We start from the raw sequence: 18541 nt of genomic DNA on the forward strand, positions 1-18541 counted from the left end.
TATATACAGTGTGTTTATATAGTATATACAATACTTGAGTTCCTCTGGGAGATGAAAGCGTACATGAGTACTAAAAAGTCCTATACTAAGAAAGTCTATTTAACTTTTTTAAATCAAGTATTCTCCAAATATTTCACCATGAGTTTTGTTTTTTTTATACCTATTTTTATTGAAGTAACACCTCCAAATATTGAGAAGTGTCAATATAATAATGCTTTTCTAAGGATAATACACTGATCATAAATCCTTAGATGAATTTCCTAAAGGATAATAAAGAGATATTTATATTATTTGGCTGGAATCTATCTTCTAGGCACAAAGTATTAAGCACAAAACATTTTTTTTAATCTTACTTATTTTTATTATGTTACGTTAATCACCATTCATTACATCGTTAGTTTTTGATGTAGCGTCCCATTACTGTTTGCATGTAACACCCAGTGCTCCATTCAATATGTGCCCTCTTTAATACCCATCACCAGGCTAACCCATCCCCCCCACCTCCTTCCCCTCTAGAACCCTCAGTTTGTTTCTCAGAGTCCATAGTCTCTCATGGTTCATCTCCCCCTCCGATTCCCCCCTTCATTTTTCACTTCCTACTTTTTTTTTTTTAACATACAATGTATTGTTTGTTTCAGAGATACATCAGTCTTACACAATTCACAGCACTCACCATAGAACATACCCTCCCCAATGTCTATAACCCAGCCACCCCATCCCTCCCAACCCCCACCACTCCAGCAACCCTCAGTGTGTTTCCTGAGATCAAGAATTCCTCATATCAGTGAGATCATAGGATACATGTCTTTCTCTGATTGACTTATCTCGCTCAGCATAATACCCTCTAGTTCCATCCACATTGTTGCAAATGGCAAGATTTCTTTTTTTTTTTTTGATGGCTGCATAATATTCCATTGTATATATATACCACATCTTCTTTATCCACTCATCTGTTGATGGACATCTTGGCTCTTTCCATAGTTTAGCTATTGTGACATTGCAAGCACAAGACTTTTTTTTTTTTTAAGATTTTATTTATTTATGTGACACAGAGAGACACAGCGAGAGGGGGAACACAAGCAGGGGGAGTGGGAGAGGGAGAAGCAGGCTTCCCACGGAGCAAGGAGCCCAATGCGGGGCTTGATCCCAGGACCCCGGGATTATGACCTGAGCTGAAGGCAGATGCTTAACGACTGAGCCACCCAGACGCCCTAAGCACAAACATTTTTAATGAACAGAGGAAAAACAGTTCCATAAAAGAGATATTATAGAGCTAATACTTTAAGAATCAGAATGAATTTCTAAATTTCTCTGAAAAGTTAGAGAACTGAGTATAAACTCACAATTAAAAAAAAAGAATAAATGAGCCACACAAAATATGAATAATTGTTAAGTTCCATGTTTAGGTTTTAGTTGGATTTTTAATTATCAATATTCTGAGGAGAAGATATAAAAAACTATGTAATTTTTCACATGAAGTCAGAATTGTAGTTTATTAAAACCTGGGAGTGAGAATCAATCCTTATAGAAATTTTATCACTGACAACAAAAGCTATATTCCTCATGAAAGGTCAACAGCCCATATTACTCCTCAAAATGAAGGGAGACTGATGCCTTACCACATGAGGAGCCAGAGCCAACAAGCTTTTAAGAAAGGGAAAAGTTCCATTTGATTCTACATTTGCTTGTGAGACCAACCAATAAAGAGAAAGCTAAAAGCACAGAAGAGAAATAACATTATTTAGCTCCCTTTCTCAGTCTGCACAGGTACCCAAGGATCATCAGATTCCGTTGAACCTCATTATTCACAGGTTCTGTATAGGCAAATTTTCCTACTTACTAAAATTTATTCATATACTGGTTGGGCTTTCAGTTATTCGTGGACATGTGCAGAGCCGCAAAAAATTGGAAATACCCGGCATGCATGTTCCCAGCTGAGGTCAAACAAAACCTTCTTGTTTTAGCCCTCAGACTATAAAAAAGCATCCTTCTTGCAGACTACTTAGTGCCATGTTTATTGGTTTTTTGTCCTTTTTGTTGGTGATTTCACTGTTCAAAATGCCTCCCAAGCCATTTTAAGTGCTTGCTAGTGTTCCTAAAGCACAAGAAGGTTGTGACATGTCTTATGGAGAAAATATGCTTAGTTTCAGGTATGAGTTATATAGTATTGTTGATCATGAGTTCAATGTTAATGAATTAACAAGATATATTAAGTCATTAAACAGAAACACACATAAAACATGAAACAAGTTTATGTATTGATTAATAAAAGTGCTGTGACCAGAGGCTTGCAGGAACCTAATTCTATATTTCTACTAGGAGCAATGGTTCATTATTCATTAACTTAGCATCTATGATAACTTTACAGAACATAACTATCTTGAATGAAAACTGACTATAGTTATCCATTACCCTACACCACACCACCTTTAGGTTACCTCAACCCATGGAAAGTGGGGATCTGAAAGTTTCCAGAAATGAATAAATGTTCGTTAAATTTCTAATATAAAAGCCCTTAGGAAATAATCATGATCCTCTTCTACAAGAAAAAATTTTTCTAAGTATACTATTACCTAAGTAGTGATACACGCTGGAAGAAGTATAGTAGTTTTAACTGGTGAACTCTCAGCTCACTTGTAAATCCAATTCATTGACTTTAGAATTGATCCTCTTTTCTGAGATGCAGAGTTCATATTATCTGGTGGTTTTCCAGGTGTGAACATGATAAAGGATTAATCTGAATCATTCATTACCCACAAACAAACTGTTAAGTATTATGTATGAGTAGTGCAGTGTGAGAGGATCTATAGATTATGCTTGTTTTATCTTATCTGTTTAAACTTGAAGCTTTTATAGAGACATACTGAGTGGAAATTGAGTTTCCCTTCAGATTGACAGCTTGTCAGTCAAAAGAAAAGCTTTTAGGACATTCTCTCAAATCAGTTTTCTTTTCAGATTGGGATATATGTAGGACTCTAGAAATGACATGCTTGACTGGTAACTGTCTTTTGCTAGTTGAATACTCTGTGCTGTGTCAAAAAATACATGAAGGAATCAATTAATTGAGGCAATCAACACTGGTGGATGTCAACACAGAAAGAAATCTCAGGTTTATGAATACAAAATACATGTGTTAGGTGGATTATATTTGTTTTAATAGACTTGACATGTTAAGTAATCCTAACATTAATTGTGACTGAATATGACTTTACTTGTGCTCACCTAGGGAGGGAAATGAGAATGCTATTTCTTTGAAGGCATATTTGGTTATTCCTCTTTGTGCTCAGTTTCCTGGAGAGTGAAAGAAATGTTTATTTCTCAGGAGCATGTTGAACAGCCCCTTCCCTCCTTTAACTCCCCCCCCTAACCCCCACCAACCCCACTATCACCACCATGTCTCTGCCTGTATAGCAAGAACTTCTAGTTTTTCTCTTTTGGAGCAACAGTGCAGGTCACCTTGTGCTCCAGGACTGAATTCTTCATGTGGACAAAGAAAACCCTATAGAAGAACTAGAAAGATACATACCTCAACCTCAACATACCCATACCCCCAAACCAAATCTCACTGGTCTCTCTTTTTCTAGAAACAGTTTCATATTCTCCTCAGTCCAGTTATGCTAGGGTTGTTATTATATCTTCCACACCTGGACACATTCTTTTACTCCTATGAATTTTTTAAGGACAGTGGCAATCCTTACCTTCTGTCTTTTCCCTTGAACTTTTTTACAAGAAAGACAACCCACAGAACAAACCATGGGAACAAGTTAAAATAAAAACCAGCTATTCAATATTATGCACCTCTTGATGTTATACATAAGGACATCAATTATAAAGTTTTACTGACAAAAAATGTTTGTTTTAGGAAAAAAATGGGAGATAGTGGAACACATTTAATGATAGTTCAGGAAAAATCAAACAAATGCAGAATGTGAGACATTCTACTATACAGTTGTTCTGCTTTCTTTAAAAAGTTAATTGTAAGGGAAATATTTAAATTAAAAGAAACTGAAAGTATGTAGCAATCAAATGGAAAGGCTATTTTTTTAAACCCAAGAAAGACATTTTGGGGGACCAATTCATTAAATGTAAATAGGAACAGTGTTAGAGGAATTGCAGTTAATTTTCTTTATCATGAAAAGGGTGATATGGTTATGTAGGAGAATAACCCTTTTTACTGAAAGGCTTACTGTATGTAGTACTGCAGGCTGATTTTCAAACACCGTGAAACCTATAAAAATCGAAACAATTTTGTGGGATTCGTGGACATTGAAATATAAATAAAAGGATTAGAAGAATTACATGAAATGTAAAATTTATGACTAGAAAAAATATGGCTACAGAGGCATATCAAATGCACACCTACAAAATAAAGTACTAAGGTAGAATTTCAGCCATGGGAGACTAAAATGAGACACAGAAGCCAAGCCCTGGTTGAAGCAAATATTACACAGATGATACCTCAGTGGAAAGAATAATTAGGCTTAATGCACAGAACTAAAAATCATTAATAAAGAGATATAGATAATTAAAACAAAAACAGAGTCTGAAAAGTGGCACTGGAAAACCATCAGCTTCATCATCTTATTTTATCTATCTGAAGAACCGACTTTTGGCTTCACTGATTTTCTCTATTGAGTTCCTATTTTCAATTTCATAGATATCTAATCAAATTTTTCTACTTTTTCTTCTGCTTACTTTGGATTTAATTTGCTCTTCTTTTACTAGTTTCCTAAGGTAAAGTTTACATTACTGATTTTATATCTTTCTTCTAATATACACATTCAATGCTATAAATCTCTAAGCACTGTTTTCCCTGCATGCCACAAATTTTGCTGAGTTGTGTTTTCCTTTTCATTTAGTTCAAAATATTTTTAAATTACTTTTGACGTTTCTTCTTTAACTCTGTTTTATTTAGCAGCGTGTTATCATTGAGTCCTGGCACATCACAGTGATGGTGCACTGCAGTTGCATGTGGTTCAGAAAGTATGGAAACTTCATTGATAACCTAAGACTCTTCACCAGAGGAGGAAGTGGTGGAATGGGTTACCCTCACTTAGGTGGAGAAGGTGTAAAAGGTGGTGACGCCTGGGTTGTAGCCTGTAAAAAAATGACTTTAAAACAAAAACAACTTAAAGACAAATATCCTCAGAAACAGTTTGTGGCTGGAGAAGGAGCAAATAGTTGAGTTAGTGCACTGAAAGGGTCTAAAGGAAAATACTGTGAAATTCCTGTACCTGTGGGTATTTCAGTAACTGATGAAAATGGTAAAATTATAGGAGAGCTCAATAAAGAGAAAGACAGAATTTTGGTAGCTGAAGGAGGTCTTGGCGGTAAATTACTCACTAATTTCTTACCACTGAAAGGCCAGAAACGAGTCATTCCTTGGTCTAAAACTTATAGCTCATATAGGCCTAGTAGGATTCCCAAATGCTGGAAAATCCTCTTTGCTAAGTCAGGCTTCTCATGCAAAACCTGCAATTGCAGATTATGCATTTACAACATTAAAGCCTCAACTTGGAAAGACTATGTACAACGATTTCAAACAGGTATCAGTACCTGATCTTTCTGGTTTAATAGAAGGAGCACTATGAACAAAGGAATGGCCCACAAATTCCTCAAGCATATAGAAGGAACTAGACAACTACTGTTTGTTGTCGATATTTCGAGAACTCGAGTTGTACAAAGAGGAACTTCAGACAAAACCTGCACTCCTGGCAGTTAATAAAATGGACTTGCCAGGTGCTCAGGATAAATTCCGTGTACTGATGAATCAACTCCAGAGTCCTAAAGATTTTCTGCATTTATTTGAAAAAAAAAAACATGATTCCACAGAGGACCGTGGAGTTCCAACATATTATCCCCATCTCTGTGATTACAGGAGAAGGAACTGATGAATTAAAGAACCATATAAGAAAATCTCTGGATGAACATGCCAATCAGGAAGACGATGCATATCATAAGAAACAGCTGCTTAATTTACAGATTTCCAATACAATATTTTATAGTGAGCCACAACCAAAGAATTCTGTTACTAGCCCCAGACAAATGTAATTTAAACCTATTAAAAATGATAGCAAAATTATATTCATTTGAAAGTTTTTCCACGGACATGTATTTTTTAGAAGGTTAGTTATTATTAACCTTCTGCTATAAATGCTATCATTCAAGAACCATACCTTCTTGATTTGGAGTTAAGTGTATAGGTAGTAAAAAACTGAGACCTAAAAATGACAACTTATGGGCGCCTGGGTGGCTCAGTTGGTTAAGCGACTGCCTTCGGCTCAGGTCATGATCCTGGAGTCCGGGATCGAGTCCCGCATCGGGCTCCCTGCTCAGCGGGGAGTCTGCTTCTCCCTCTGACCCTCCCCCCTCTCATGTGCTCTCTGTCTCTCTCATTCTCTCTGTCTCAAATAAATAAAATAAAATAAAATAAAATAAAGACATGTGTCTTTGAAAAAAAAATAAAATAAAAAAATAAAAATGACAACTTATAATTTTATGGCCAATCCACCTATAATAAAATCCTCTGATATGCCTGTAAAAAAAAAAGTGTGTTATCATTGCTTATTATATACATTAAAAAAATTCCAAGAAGTGAAATAATTTACAAAAAGATCAAAATGAAAATTGGTAGATTTTATATATACAGAACATGTTTTCTCTCAAATTTTACTAAGTAGGTTGAATGACTATTCCAAATTAAAAACAAAATGAGCAAGTTTAGCGGACAATTACAAAAAGAAATATTTTAAAATATATTTTTTAAAATAATAACTGTACTTGGCTTTCACATGTTATGTAGAAAATACGACCACTGAAAACAGTGCTTTATTTTCAGCCAGAAACAAATTCCTGAATTTTGGTGCAATTTTGGTCTCTATCTTTATCTTTCCTACTCATTTTCCCTAACTTCTATTTTTATTCTTCTTAAAATTTTATTAGGCAAATTGTCATAGAATGAAATTAACCCTAAAATTGTTGTGTGCAGGTATGAATGGTAACACATGTTCTTGGAGCCAACATCAAATCATGATAGAGAACAGTTACATTACACAAAAACACTCCGTCATGCCTTTGTAGCCACATGTTCCCCCTAAAGCTAACTGTGGCAAGGACTGATATGTTTTCTATGACTATAGTTTTGTCTTTTCAGAATGTTGTATAAATGGAATCACACAGTATTGAATCTTTAAAGTGGTTTCCTTTGTTTGTATACTGCATTTGAGATTCATTCAATTTGTTGCATGTATAAGCAGTTTTTCGTTTTAACTGCTAAATATTATACCATTGTATGGTTTGCCGGCATTTTGTGTAACCCTTTACCTACTGAAGGACAGCTAGGTTGCCTCCAGTCCTTTCCAACTATGAATATAGCTTCTATAAATATTTGTATACAGGCTTTTGTGTAAACATAAATTTTCATTTCTCTAGGGTAAATATCGGAAGTGGAATTGTTAGGTCATAGGTTAAATGTATGGTTAACTGTATAAGAAACTGTCAAACTCTTTTCCAAAGTGGTTATGCCTTTTGCATCCACACCTACAATGTATAAGAAGCTCCACTGATCTCCATCTTCAATAGTACTTGGTATACTATCAGAAGATTTTTTAATTTTAGCTGTTCGAATAGCTGTGTAGGAGTATTTATTTCAACATGGTTTTAACTTGCATTTCCCTAATGGCTAATGATGTTGAACATCTTCCCAGATGTGTATCTGCCAAACTTTTATCCTCTTTAGTGGTATGTCTGCTCAACCTTATACCCATTTTTAAATTGGGTTGTTAGTTTTCTTGTGTTGAGTTTTGAGAGTGACTTATATGTTTCTGAACACAAGTCTTCTGAGAGATACATACTTGCAAATATCATTGCCTAATCTCTAGCATGTCTTTTTGTTTCTCAACATTGTCTTCTGTAGAGCAAAATTTTTATTTTTAAAACTGAAGCCCAATTTATCAACTTCTTTTCTGAATCCTGCTTTTTAAGTCATTGTCTCAGAACTCTGCCTAACTCCAGGTCGGGAAGGTTTTTTCTCCTGTTTTCTTCTAAAAGTTTAATAGTTTATATTTTCCATTTAGGTCTACGATTGGTTTTGAGTTAATTTTTATAGAAGATGGAAATTTAAAATGAGGTTATTTTGTAACATTGGGTTTATTTTTTTTTTAACCTTAAGAAGTATGAGCTTTTTAAAAATCCTTTGTTGATAAAACTATCCTTTATCCACTGAATCTCTTTTACACCTTTGCCGTATTTGTGTGATTGTTCCTCAGCACTCTATTATGGTCCACTGATCTATGTTCCTATCTCCTCACAAATACAGTACTGTCTGCTTTACTATAGATTCATAGTAACTCAAAATCAAGAAGTGTAATTCTTCTTCTAACTTTATTCTTCTTTTTCAAAATTTAGTTATTCTAGTTCCTTTACATTTTCATATAAATTTTAAAATCAGATTGCCGATAAACTGCTTGAGTTCTCACTGGAATTGTGTTAGATTTATAAATCTGACTGGGAGGACTGACATTTTTACTATTTTGAGTCTACCAATCCATGAACACAGTATGCCTCTATATTTACTTAGGTCTTCTTTGATTTCCTTCATCATTGTTTAGTAGTTCGCAACACGTAGATCATGTACACATGTATATTTATATAAAAGTATTACATTCCTTTGGAGCAAATGCAAATTATATTATGTCATTTTTCCCATTGTACATTGCTAGTATACAGAAATACAACTGTGTGTGTGTTGATCTTGTATCCAGTGACCTTGCTAAAAGCACTTATTCTAGGTCTCTGAAGATTTCTTTGAGATTTTCTACATTGACAATCATGTCTGTAAATAGAGACATTTACATTATCTTCCTTTCTAATCTGTATGCTTTGTACTTCCTTTTGTTGCTGTATGAACAATAAACAGGACTTCCAGTAACATACTGAATAAGAGAAGTAAGAGTAGACATCCTTGCCTTGTTTGTGTTTTTTTAAAGATTTTATTTATTTGAAAGAGAGAGACATAGCGAGAGAGGGAACACAAGCAGGGGGAGTGAGAGAGGGAGAAGCAGCAGGGAGCCCGACGCGGGGCCCGATCCCAGGATCCTGGGATCATGACCTGAGCTGAAGGCAGACGCTTAGCGACTGAGCCACCCACGTGCCCCATCCTGCCTTGTTTTTATTTATGGGAGAAAGCACTGAGTCCCTCATCATAATGTATAATGTTAGCTGCAAATTTCTTGGTAGGGTTTTTGGTCACTGTATATTTATTCTTTTTTGTGGATAATAAAATTTAATTTGCTAATCTTTTATTGAAGATTTCTGTAACTTTGTTCATAAGGTATACTGGTCCATACTTTTCTTTCTTCTTTCCTTCTTTTCTCCTTTATTATTTACTGTCATTGTCTAGTTTTGATATCAGGTTAATTCTGGCTTCATAAAGAGAGTTGGAAAGTGTTCTCTCTTCTATTTTTTGGAAGAAATAGTTGAGAAAGAATGTTATTTTATTTCTTCTTTAAGTATTTGGTAGAATTCACCAGTAAAACCATCTGGATCTGAATATTTCTTTTTTGGAAGGTTTTCAACTATAAATTCAATTTCTTTAATAGCTGTAAGACTATTCACACTAATCTTTATTTTCTTGGGTAAGTTTAGTTTGCTAAGGAATTAGTCCATTTCAAGGAATTGGTCCATTTCATCTAATTTGTCAAGTTTACCTGCATAGTTGATCTTAGTCCTCCTACTGTCCTTTGGATTCCTGTTAAGTCTGTAATGATAGCCTCTCTTTCATTGCTGATTCTAGTTCTACATGTCTTCTCTTTCTGTCAATTTTGCTAGAAACTATCAATTTTATTAATCTTTGCAAAAAAAAAACCCCTCAACTTTTGGCTGTATTGGTTTTCACTACTGTATTTCCACTTTGAATTTTGTTGATTTCTTATTTGGGATTTATTTTATGTTCCTTTTTCTAATTTCTTGAGATAGAAACTTAAATTACTGACTTGAGGGCTTTTTTTCTAATATAATCATTGAATACAATAAGTCTTGTGAACACTGCCTGAGCTGCATAAATTCTGACATGTTATATCTTCATCTTTGTTCAGTTGAAAATATCTTTTTTAATTTCCCCTAAGGCTTCCTCTTTTACCCAACAGATTATTTAGAAGTCTGCTATTTAATTTCCAAGAACTAGGAGATTTTTCTTTTATCTCTCTGTTATTGATTTCTAGTTCATTTCCATTATGGTCTGAAGAACACTTTGAGTTCAATTCTTTTAAATTTATTAAGACTTGTATTATGACCAAGATATCTTCTATCTTGGTAACATTCCATGTGTATTTGAAAAGAATGTGTATTTTGTTGTTGTTTTTGAGTAAAATATACTATAAATACCAATTAGCTCTGGTTGGTGGATAGTGTTACTCGGGCATTTGTACCCTTGATGATATCTATATGCTAATTTATCTATTCCTAAGAAAGAGCTGAAGTCCTCAACTATAACTGTTATCTATTTCTCCCTTAAGTTCTGTCAGATTCTGCTTCATGTATTTTTATTTTTTTAAGATTTTATTTATTTATTTATTTGAGAGAGAGTGAGAGAGCACAGCAGGGGCAGAGGCAGAGGGAGAGGGAGAGGGAGAGGGAGAAGCAGGCTTCCCACTGAGCAGGGAGCCTGAAGCGGGGCTCAATCCCAGGACTCTGAGATCCTGACCAGAGCCGAAGGCAGACGCTTAACCAGCTGAGCCACCCAGGCGCCCCTGCTTCATGTATTTTTAAGTTCTGTTGTTAGATATGCATACATTCAGGACTGGTAAATTAATCCTCACATCAATGTATAATGAACCTCTTTATCCCAGATGATGATCTTTGCTCTGAAGTCTACTTTATTAGTACTAAAGCAACTACAGTTTTGACTGGTGTTTGCATGGTGTATCTTTTTTACATCCTTTCACTTTTAACCTACCAATATTATTACATTTGAAATAAGTTTCTAATATCATACAATGGCATGATATTTTATGTACTGATGTTTAGATTATTAGCAATTTTAACAAAATTATTGATTTGTAAGAATTTACATCTACCATTTTATTATTTGTTTTCTGCTTGTTCCCTTTTTCTCTTTTCTGCCTTCTTTTGTGTTATTTTTTTAATATTCCATTTTAATTTATTCATTGTGATTTTAACATATCTCCTTACTGTGTAAGCAGTGGCTCTAGGGATAACAAAATATATACTTAACTTTTCAGAGCCTACTTAGAACCAATATTTTATCACTTCAAGTAGACCACAGATATCACATTTTAGATACCATATCCACTGAAAACCACATCAGACAATGTTACAATTTTTAAACTGTCAAATTTTAAAGAATCCATCATTCTGATATTTACACAGATATGTACTATTTCTGTTGCTCTTCTTTCATTCCTGATGTCTGAGTTCCCTTCTGGTATCATTTTTCCCTTCTGTCTTAAGTTTCCCTTCATCTGAATAAGTCTTTATGTCACTCTCATCCCTGAAAAATATTTTTGATAGTTATGGACAGGTCTTTTCTTTCAACACTTTAAGAGTGTTTTGCCTGCCTCTCTTCTCACCCCCGCCCCATGATTTCTGACAAAACTTCCTCAATCATTCAAATCACTGTTCCTCTAGAAGTAATATGTCATTTTTCTCTGGTTGCTTTCAAGATTTTTTTTCTTGCTTTTAGTTTCTGATTTATGATGACCTATCTGGGTACAGATTTCTTTGGGTTTATCCTGTTTGGGGTTCTTTAAATCTGTATGTTTACATCTTTACCTAAATTTGTGATATTTTAAGGCCATTATTTCTTCAAATATTTTTAGCACCACATTCTTTCTCAAAATGTCTTTTTTTGGGGGGGCGCCTGGGTGGCTCAGTTGGTTAAGCGACTGCCTTCGGCTCAGGTCATGATCCTGGAGTCCCGGGATCGAGTCCCGCATCGGGCTCCCTGCTCAGCGGGGAGTCTGCTTCTCCCTCTGACCCTCCCCCCTCTCATGTGCTCTCTCTGAAATAAATAAATAAAATCTTTAAAAAAAAAAATCTTTTTTTTTTTAAAGAATTTATTTATTTATTTGGCAGAGAGAGACACAGCGAGAGAGAGAACACAAGCATGGGGAGTGGGAGAGGGAGAAGCAGGCTTCCCGAGGAGCAGGGAGCCCAATGCAGGCAGGGCTCGATCCCAGGACCCTGGGATCATGACCTGAGCCGAAGGCAGACGCTTAACGACTGAGCCACCCAGGTGCTCCTCAAAATGTCTTAAAATGCCTAGCACTTTGTTATTTTCTCATAGTACCCTGAAGCTCTGTTCAATTTTTAAAAATTTCTTTCCTCTCTGCTATTGAGTCTTCCAGTGCTATTTTTTTCACCTATTGTATTTTTCAATTCTAACAATTCCACATCTTTTTATATCTTCTCTTTCCCTACTGAGATTTTCTATTTCCATTTATTTCAAGAGCATTCACAATTGCTCACTGGAACATCTGTATAATAGCTACTATAACGTCTCTATCATGTAATTCCAATATCTGTATCATGATGGTATATATATCATCTCTTCCCGGGTAAATGAAATTTTCCTGGTTCTTTATATGCTAGATAATTTTGGATTATAATCTGAATATTTTAAATATGAAACTTTGGTTCTTGTTTAAATCCTGTGGATAATGTCAGTATTTTTGTTTTAACAGCTGATCGACATGGTTAGGTTCAGGTCACAAGTTCTAAAATGGCTGTTATGGCCATGGTTCCAATATCAGCTCAATTTTCAAAGCCTATGGTGTGCTATTTGAATTTGTCCACCTTGTATCATCCAATGAGCAGTCTAGGACTTAGGTGGTAGTATTTCTGGGTGAGTCCAGAAATTCATAAACAACTTCATAGTATTGTCTTCCCAAGTTTCTCCCTCTACATGATCTCAGTACTTTCCAATTCCCTGGGGCATTCCTTCTCATTTCTTCAGCGAGAATGCTGGGGCTTTAAGTAACCTGCTTGATCACATACTTCTGTTACTACACCTACTCTGGGGTCAGGCACTGGAAATACAGAAAGAGGAAACAAAAAGTAACAAGGAGTTGTCAACTGAAGAGGAGGATTCCCATCCCTCACTGTTTTCACTGCAGGCTACTGCTGCAGTCTCTGCTGCCATTTCTACAGGGATACTTGGGACCATGACATAAGAGAACAGAGAAAAGAAAAAACGATAGACTTTCCATATTCACACTGAGCATTAGGAGTTAACTTTCCCGTTCCTGGAGCCAGAACTAGTGGGCTTCCTTTGGAGCTCTCTCTGTCTATACCTAAGTGCCAACCTGTAGCCTTCAGACTGTGTTAAGTTCAGCCTCAGCGATAATGAAAGGAACGAAATGGTAAACTCATAGTCAGTTTGGTACTATTTTGAATTCTTGTCTTCCTTCCTAATCCATTGATTATTATTTATTCTTCAGAGTCCTCAAATAGCTGTTCCATCCATTTTGTCCAGGTTTTATAGATGCATTCAGTGGAAGAAAGTGTATATGCTTATCTACATAGCTGAAAATGAAACTATCCTCTAATCCCTATTCTTATTTACTCAATTCCCACTGACATACAGACTCCTCAAAATCCTTATCAGAAGATAATCAGTAATCTAAAAAAAGAAAACAGTCTTGGGGTACCTGGGTGGCTCAGTCAGTTAAGCGTCTGACTCTTGACTTTGGCTCAGGTCATGATCTCAGGATTGTGAGATCAAGCCCTATGTCAGGATCTGTGCTGGGCATGGATCCCACTTAAGATTCTCTCTCTGCCTCTCCCTTTCCCTCCTTCCTCTCTAAAAAAATTAAAAAGAAAAAGAAAAAAAGAAAAGAGTCTTATGAGTTCTCTTTCCATTTACCAAAAGAGCCCTAATTCACACAGTAACTAATTCAAGGAAAGACAGCCATTACACCACTATGAAAACCTGATCATGTTTTGGCTAAAGAGCTTTAATAGCTACAGACTATTGCTGCAAGATCCTCAAAATGTTATATGCACTATCAGAAAATAAGGACTCTGCTTAAGACACAAATAAATGGAAAGACATGCTATGTTCCTGGATTGGAAGAATTAATGCTAAAATGTCCACACTACCCAAAGCCATCTACAGATTCAATATAATCCTTATGAAGATTCCAATGGCATTTTTTACAAAAGTAGAAAAAACAATCTTAAACTTTATATGGAACCACAAAAGACCAAAATATTTGCAAACAATATATCTATCTGATAAGGGGTTAATACCTAAAATATATAAAGAAGTCATACAACCCAACAGCACAAAAATAAATAATCCAATTAAAAACTGGGCAAAGGCCTTGAATGGACATTTTTCCAAAAAAGATATTCAGATGGCCAACGGATATATGAAAGATGCTCAACATCACTATTAGGGGAAATGCAAATCAAAACCACAGTGAGATATCATCTCATGCCTGCTGGAATAATTATCATCAAAAAGATGAGATAAATGCTGGTGAGGATGTGGAGAAAAGGAAACCCTTGTGCACTGCTGAGAGGACTGTAATTTGGTACAGCCACTATGGAAAACAGTATGGAGGTTCTTCAGAAAATTAAAAACAAAACTATTATATACATAACAATTGCACTTCTGGGTATATTTCCAAAGGAACAAAATTGCTATGTTGAAATATCTGCATCATTATGTTCACTGAAGCATTATTTACAATAGCCAAGACAAGGAAACAACCTAAGTGTCTATCAATAGATGAACAGATAAAGATAATGTGATGAATATATACACAATGGAATACTATTTGGCCATAAAAAAAGGAAATCCTACCATTTGCAACAACATAGAGCTTGAGGGCCTTATATTAACAAATAAATCAGACAGAGAATGATAAATACTATATTACCTCACTTATATGTGGAATATAAAAAACAAACAAAGGCTCATAGAAAAAGAGATCAGATTTGTGCTTATCAGAGGTGGGGGGTGGGAAAAGGGGAAATGGGATCAAGGCAGTCAAAAAGTACAGACTTCCAGTTACAAGATAAATAAGTACTGGGAACGTCATGTACAACCTGATGATATAGTTAACACTGCTGTATGGTATATTTGAAAGTTGCTAAAAGAGGAAATCCTAAAAGTTCTCCTCACAAGGAAAAAAAAATTTTTTTTCTTTTTTCCTTTTTTGTATCTATAGAAGATAATTTATGTTAACTAAACTTATTACAGTAATCTTAATTAAGTCAAGTCATTATGCTGTATACCTTAAACTTGCACAATACTGCATGTCAATTACATATCAATAAAGCTAAAAGAGAAAAAAATTTAGTAAGAAAAATATGTCTGAAATGCTATTACTAAATCTACTGGTGTATAATTATAAAATTAAAATACAATGATACAAAAAATATAAAATACAAATACAAAAAATTTAACACAATACAAAAACAAATTACAAATACAAATAAATACAATATGATATATGTCATTAAACCTAAGTAATGAAGGTCATCCAACTTTATATCCTCCTGTATTCTTTCCTACTTTGGAGAGAATTTTTCAACATAAAATATTTTAAAAACTAAAAAAGAAGGAATCTGCTTCCCCACTCTATGAAAATCACAATAACATGATGGTCACACCACAGGGTATCTATGTGAGTGGTTCATTTTACAGGTTAATTAGTTAAAAATCATCATTCAAAGAAATGTTAAATAATTTTCATAGCAGACTCAAACTAAAATCATTAAGGACAAACTTTCTTTCAAAAGATTGGCCCTGGGGAGCCTGGGTGGCTCAGTCGTTAAGCGTCTGCCTTCGGCTCAGGTCATGATCCCAGGGTCCTGGGATCGAGCCCCACCCACACTGGGCTCCCTATGGGAGCCTGCTTCTCTCTCCCCCACTCCCCCTGCTTGTGTTTCCTCTCACTGTGTCTCTCTCTGTCAAATAAATAAAATCTTAAAAAAAAAAAAAAAAAAGATTGGCCCTTAAACTCTTCCAAACTCTTGACTGCTAAATGACAGAAAAATTAAAGTTTTAAAATTTCCTTTAAAAAAACAACAACAGAAAGGGGGTACCTGGGTGGATCAGTCAGTTAAGCAGCCAACTCTTGATTTCAGCTAGGATTATGAGCTAAGAGTCCTGGGATCAAGCCCTGCACTGGCCTCCACACTCAGCAGGGAGTCTGCTTCAGTATTCTCTCTCTCTCTGTCCCTCCCCACCCTTCTCTCTAAAATAAATAAATCTTTAAACCAACAATAACAAAAAAAGAACAAAAGCAGAAAGAGTATGGCAACAAAATTTAGAGTTTAAGGGGGCATGGATTTGACAGCAAGGTTTAAAGTTCAAGATCAATTTTTAAGTAACTCTAATGAACCACAAAAAAATGTTGTCTTGTAATAAACTAAAAAATTTGTTGACTTATTTTAATCTACTGTTTCTGTACTCTGAATATTTTAAGACTGTTAACTCTTATACAGTGTATTAGTTAACAAAGATACATTTAAAAGGGCACTATAATAAAATTATTTATTTGTATGAGATTCAACTTTGTGGTCCTAACAAAAGCATTTCAAAGGAATTAAGGTACACAAAAATTTGTACTGACTTTCATTTCTTTTTTTTTTTTTAAGACTTTATTTATTTATTCATGAGAGATAGAGAGAGAGAGGCAGAGGGAAAAGCAGGCTCCCAAGGAGCAGGGAGCCCAAAGCAGGACTCGATCCCAGGACCTTGGGATCATGACCCGAGCTGAAGGCAGACTCTTAGCCATCTGAGCCACCCAGGCACCCATGATTTTCATTTCTTTAAAAAATATTAAAGCTCTGCCATGAAAAATTATTAACCCCAAATGTCTTTTAAATCTTAGACCATCATCATTTAAGCAGTAGGTAAGTCACTACACCCACAGACTAAAAAAGACATTTTTCATAATGCATACTGATGAGATCTTATTTCCCCCGAACTTTATTTAAATAGGCCCATCCTTTATTGTTAACCAATTAAAAGTCTGATTTAAATAAGTTAACACATTATAAGGCAGCAATTAGAATGACATGGAAGATAACAAGGTCACAAGCTTCATCTTCCTTTTCCATACAAGTTCAATATTCAGCTTTTTCCTATGTTCGTATATCTGGTCAACCATTTTATCTAGTCATTGGGTGGGAAGAGCGGATTAATGAGGGAAGAGAAGAGAAAAAAGGCAAAGAAATCGGAGAAAAATGGATGATTAGGTCATTGCAAATCCTTTACCATTAGTGAAAAAACAACTTAGTGACTAAGACGGTGGGTCAGGAATATCATCTTTCATTCCATGACCTAGTCCCATAAGGGGCCTGGGAAATTAAAACAAACACCTGACAATTTAGTTAACAAATCTGAAGAGTGATATGGAGATTTTTATAGGCTTTTTAATAATTTTCATTTTTATTGAAGTATAGTTGACATACAATGTTCTAAATAGTTTTAGGTGTACAACATAGTGAAAATTTTAATTTAGGTCTTCTGGTCAAAGTTGTTAAGAAACTTTTAAAAGTTCAGCAGTATTCCAAAACATATTCCAGGAACAACACACTGACCCACCAAAACTACCTCTGCTCCAAGTTCTGCAGGAAGCATGCTGCAGGCTAACAGACATATAGGGCAGCATAAATAACAGCAAAATTGCCCATGTTAGAAACTAATTATCACCCCTTCCTTATTAAAATAAGTACATTCAGTGTTTCAGGAAACACAAGCTATGAAATGCAATCTAGAATTTACCAACTCAAATGTGTGGTTTCAATATATATAAAATGATTAAAAGGACAAAGTAAAAAGCACTGTGTCCCTCGAAATGTTCCTGTGAAATACAAGCACCACAAAGGAAAACCATTTTAAGATGGAGCTTTGTTTGAATAAAGTTTCAGTATATAACTACCCAATAACTCCAAGTCTAGAATTAAGTTTATAAATCTGTCCCAAAAAACAGAGGCACAACACTTTGGTTTTGTATCGAATCATTAGGGATACAGCTTGAAACGACCGCATGAAATCTTATTTTACATCTACTGTTCTGCTCCAAACATTTTCTTTCACTGAAGAGATCATAAAGTGCAACAGACAAGAGTTAACTGGAAAAGCTTTGTACGTAAACTGATACACATATACACACACACAAAGTATACCTAACAATAAACAGTATTACTGCAATACCAAAGCAGCAGCAGTTTTCCCCTGCTGGATACATTTTAAAATACAATTTTTATCCTAAGACAAGATAAAATGCTTTTTGACATTTATTTTTAACTACTTTGTTTTTTCTGTCTTTTCCACCTTTACTCCTTTACACACATATAGAATAATAATGTTTTTATTATTTAGTTCTATCTTTGAACTTAGAAAAATGGATACTAAAAAGAGAATACAGCCAGGTCAAGGAAAACTACATTTGGGAGAGTGGCCTTGACATTTTAAAGCTAAATAACACTTTTAGGTAGGTTTATACCTCCTACATAGTATCATCTCCTAGCATCAAGCCCAAGTACAATGGCTTCCTGTTTC

General features: G+C 35.0%; 1 protein-coding gene and 1 pseudogene across 7 annotated transcripts in view; one reads left to right on the plus strand and one right to left on the minus strand.

The window, feature by feature from the left end:
• The window catches only part of TCF12 (transcription factor 12), a 375623-nt gene that overhangs the window by 278419 nt on the left and 78663 nt on the right, over positions 1-18541 (minus strand). The gene's annotated exons all lie outside the window — the stretch shown is intronic.
• Positions 4936-6096, plus strand: LOC123861169 (GTP-binding protein 10-like; annotated as a pseudogene).

The sequence above is a fragment of the Mirounga angustirostris genome, unplaced genomic scaffold (genome assembly GCF_029215605.1).
Source record: "Mirounga angustirostris isolate CCGP_5_RB_7025 unplaced genomic scaffold, mMirAng1.0.hap1 SCAF_9, whole genome shotgun sequence".
Taxonomy (NCBI): Eukaryota; Metazoa; Chordata; class Mammalia; order Carnivora; family Phocidae; genus Mirounga; species Mirounga angustirostris.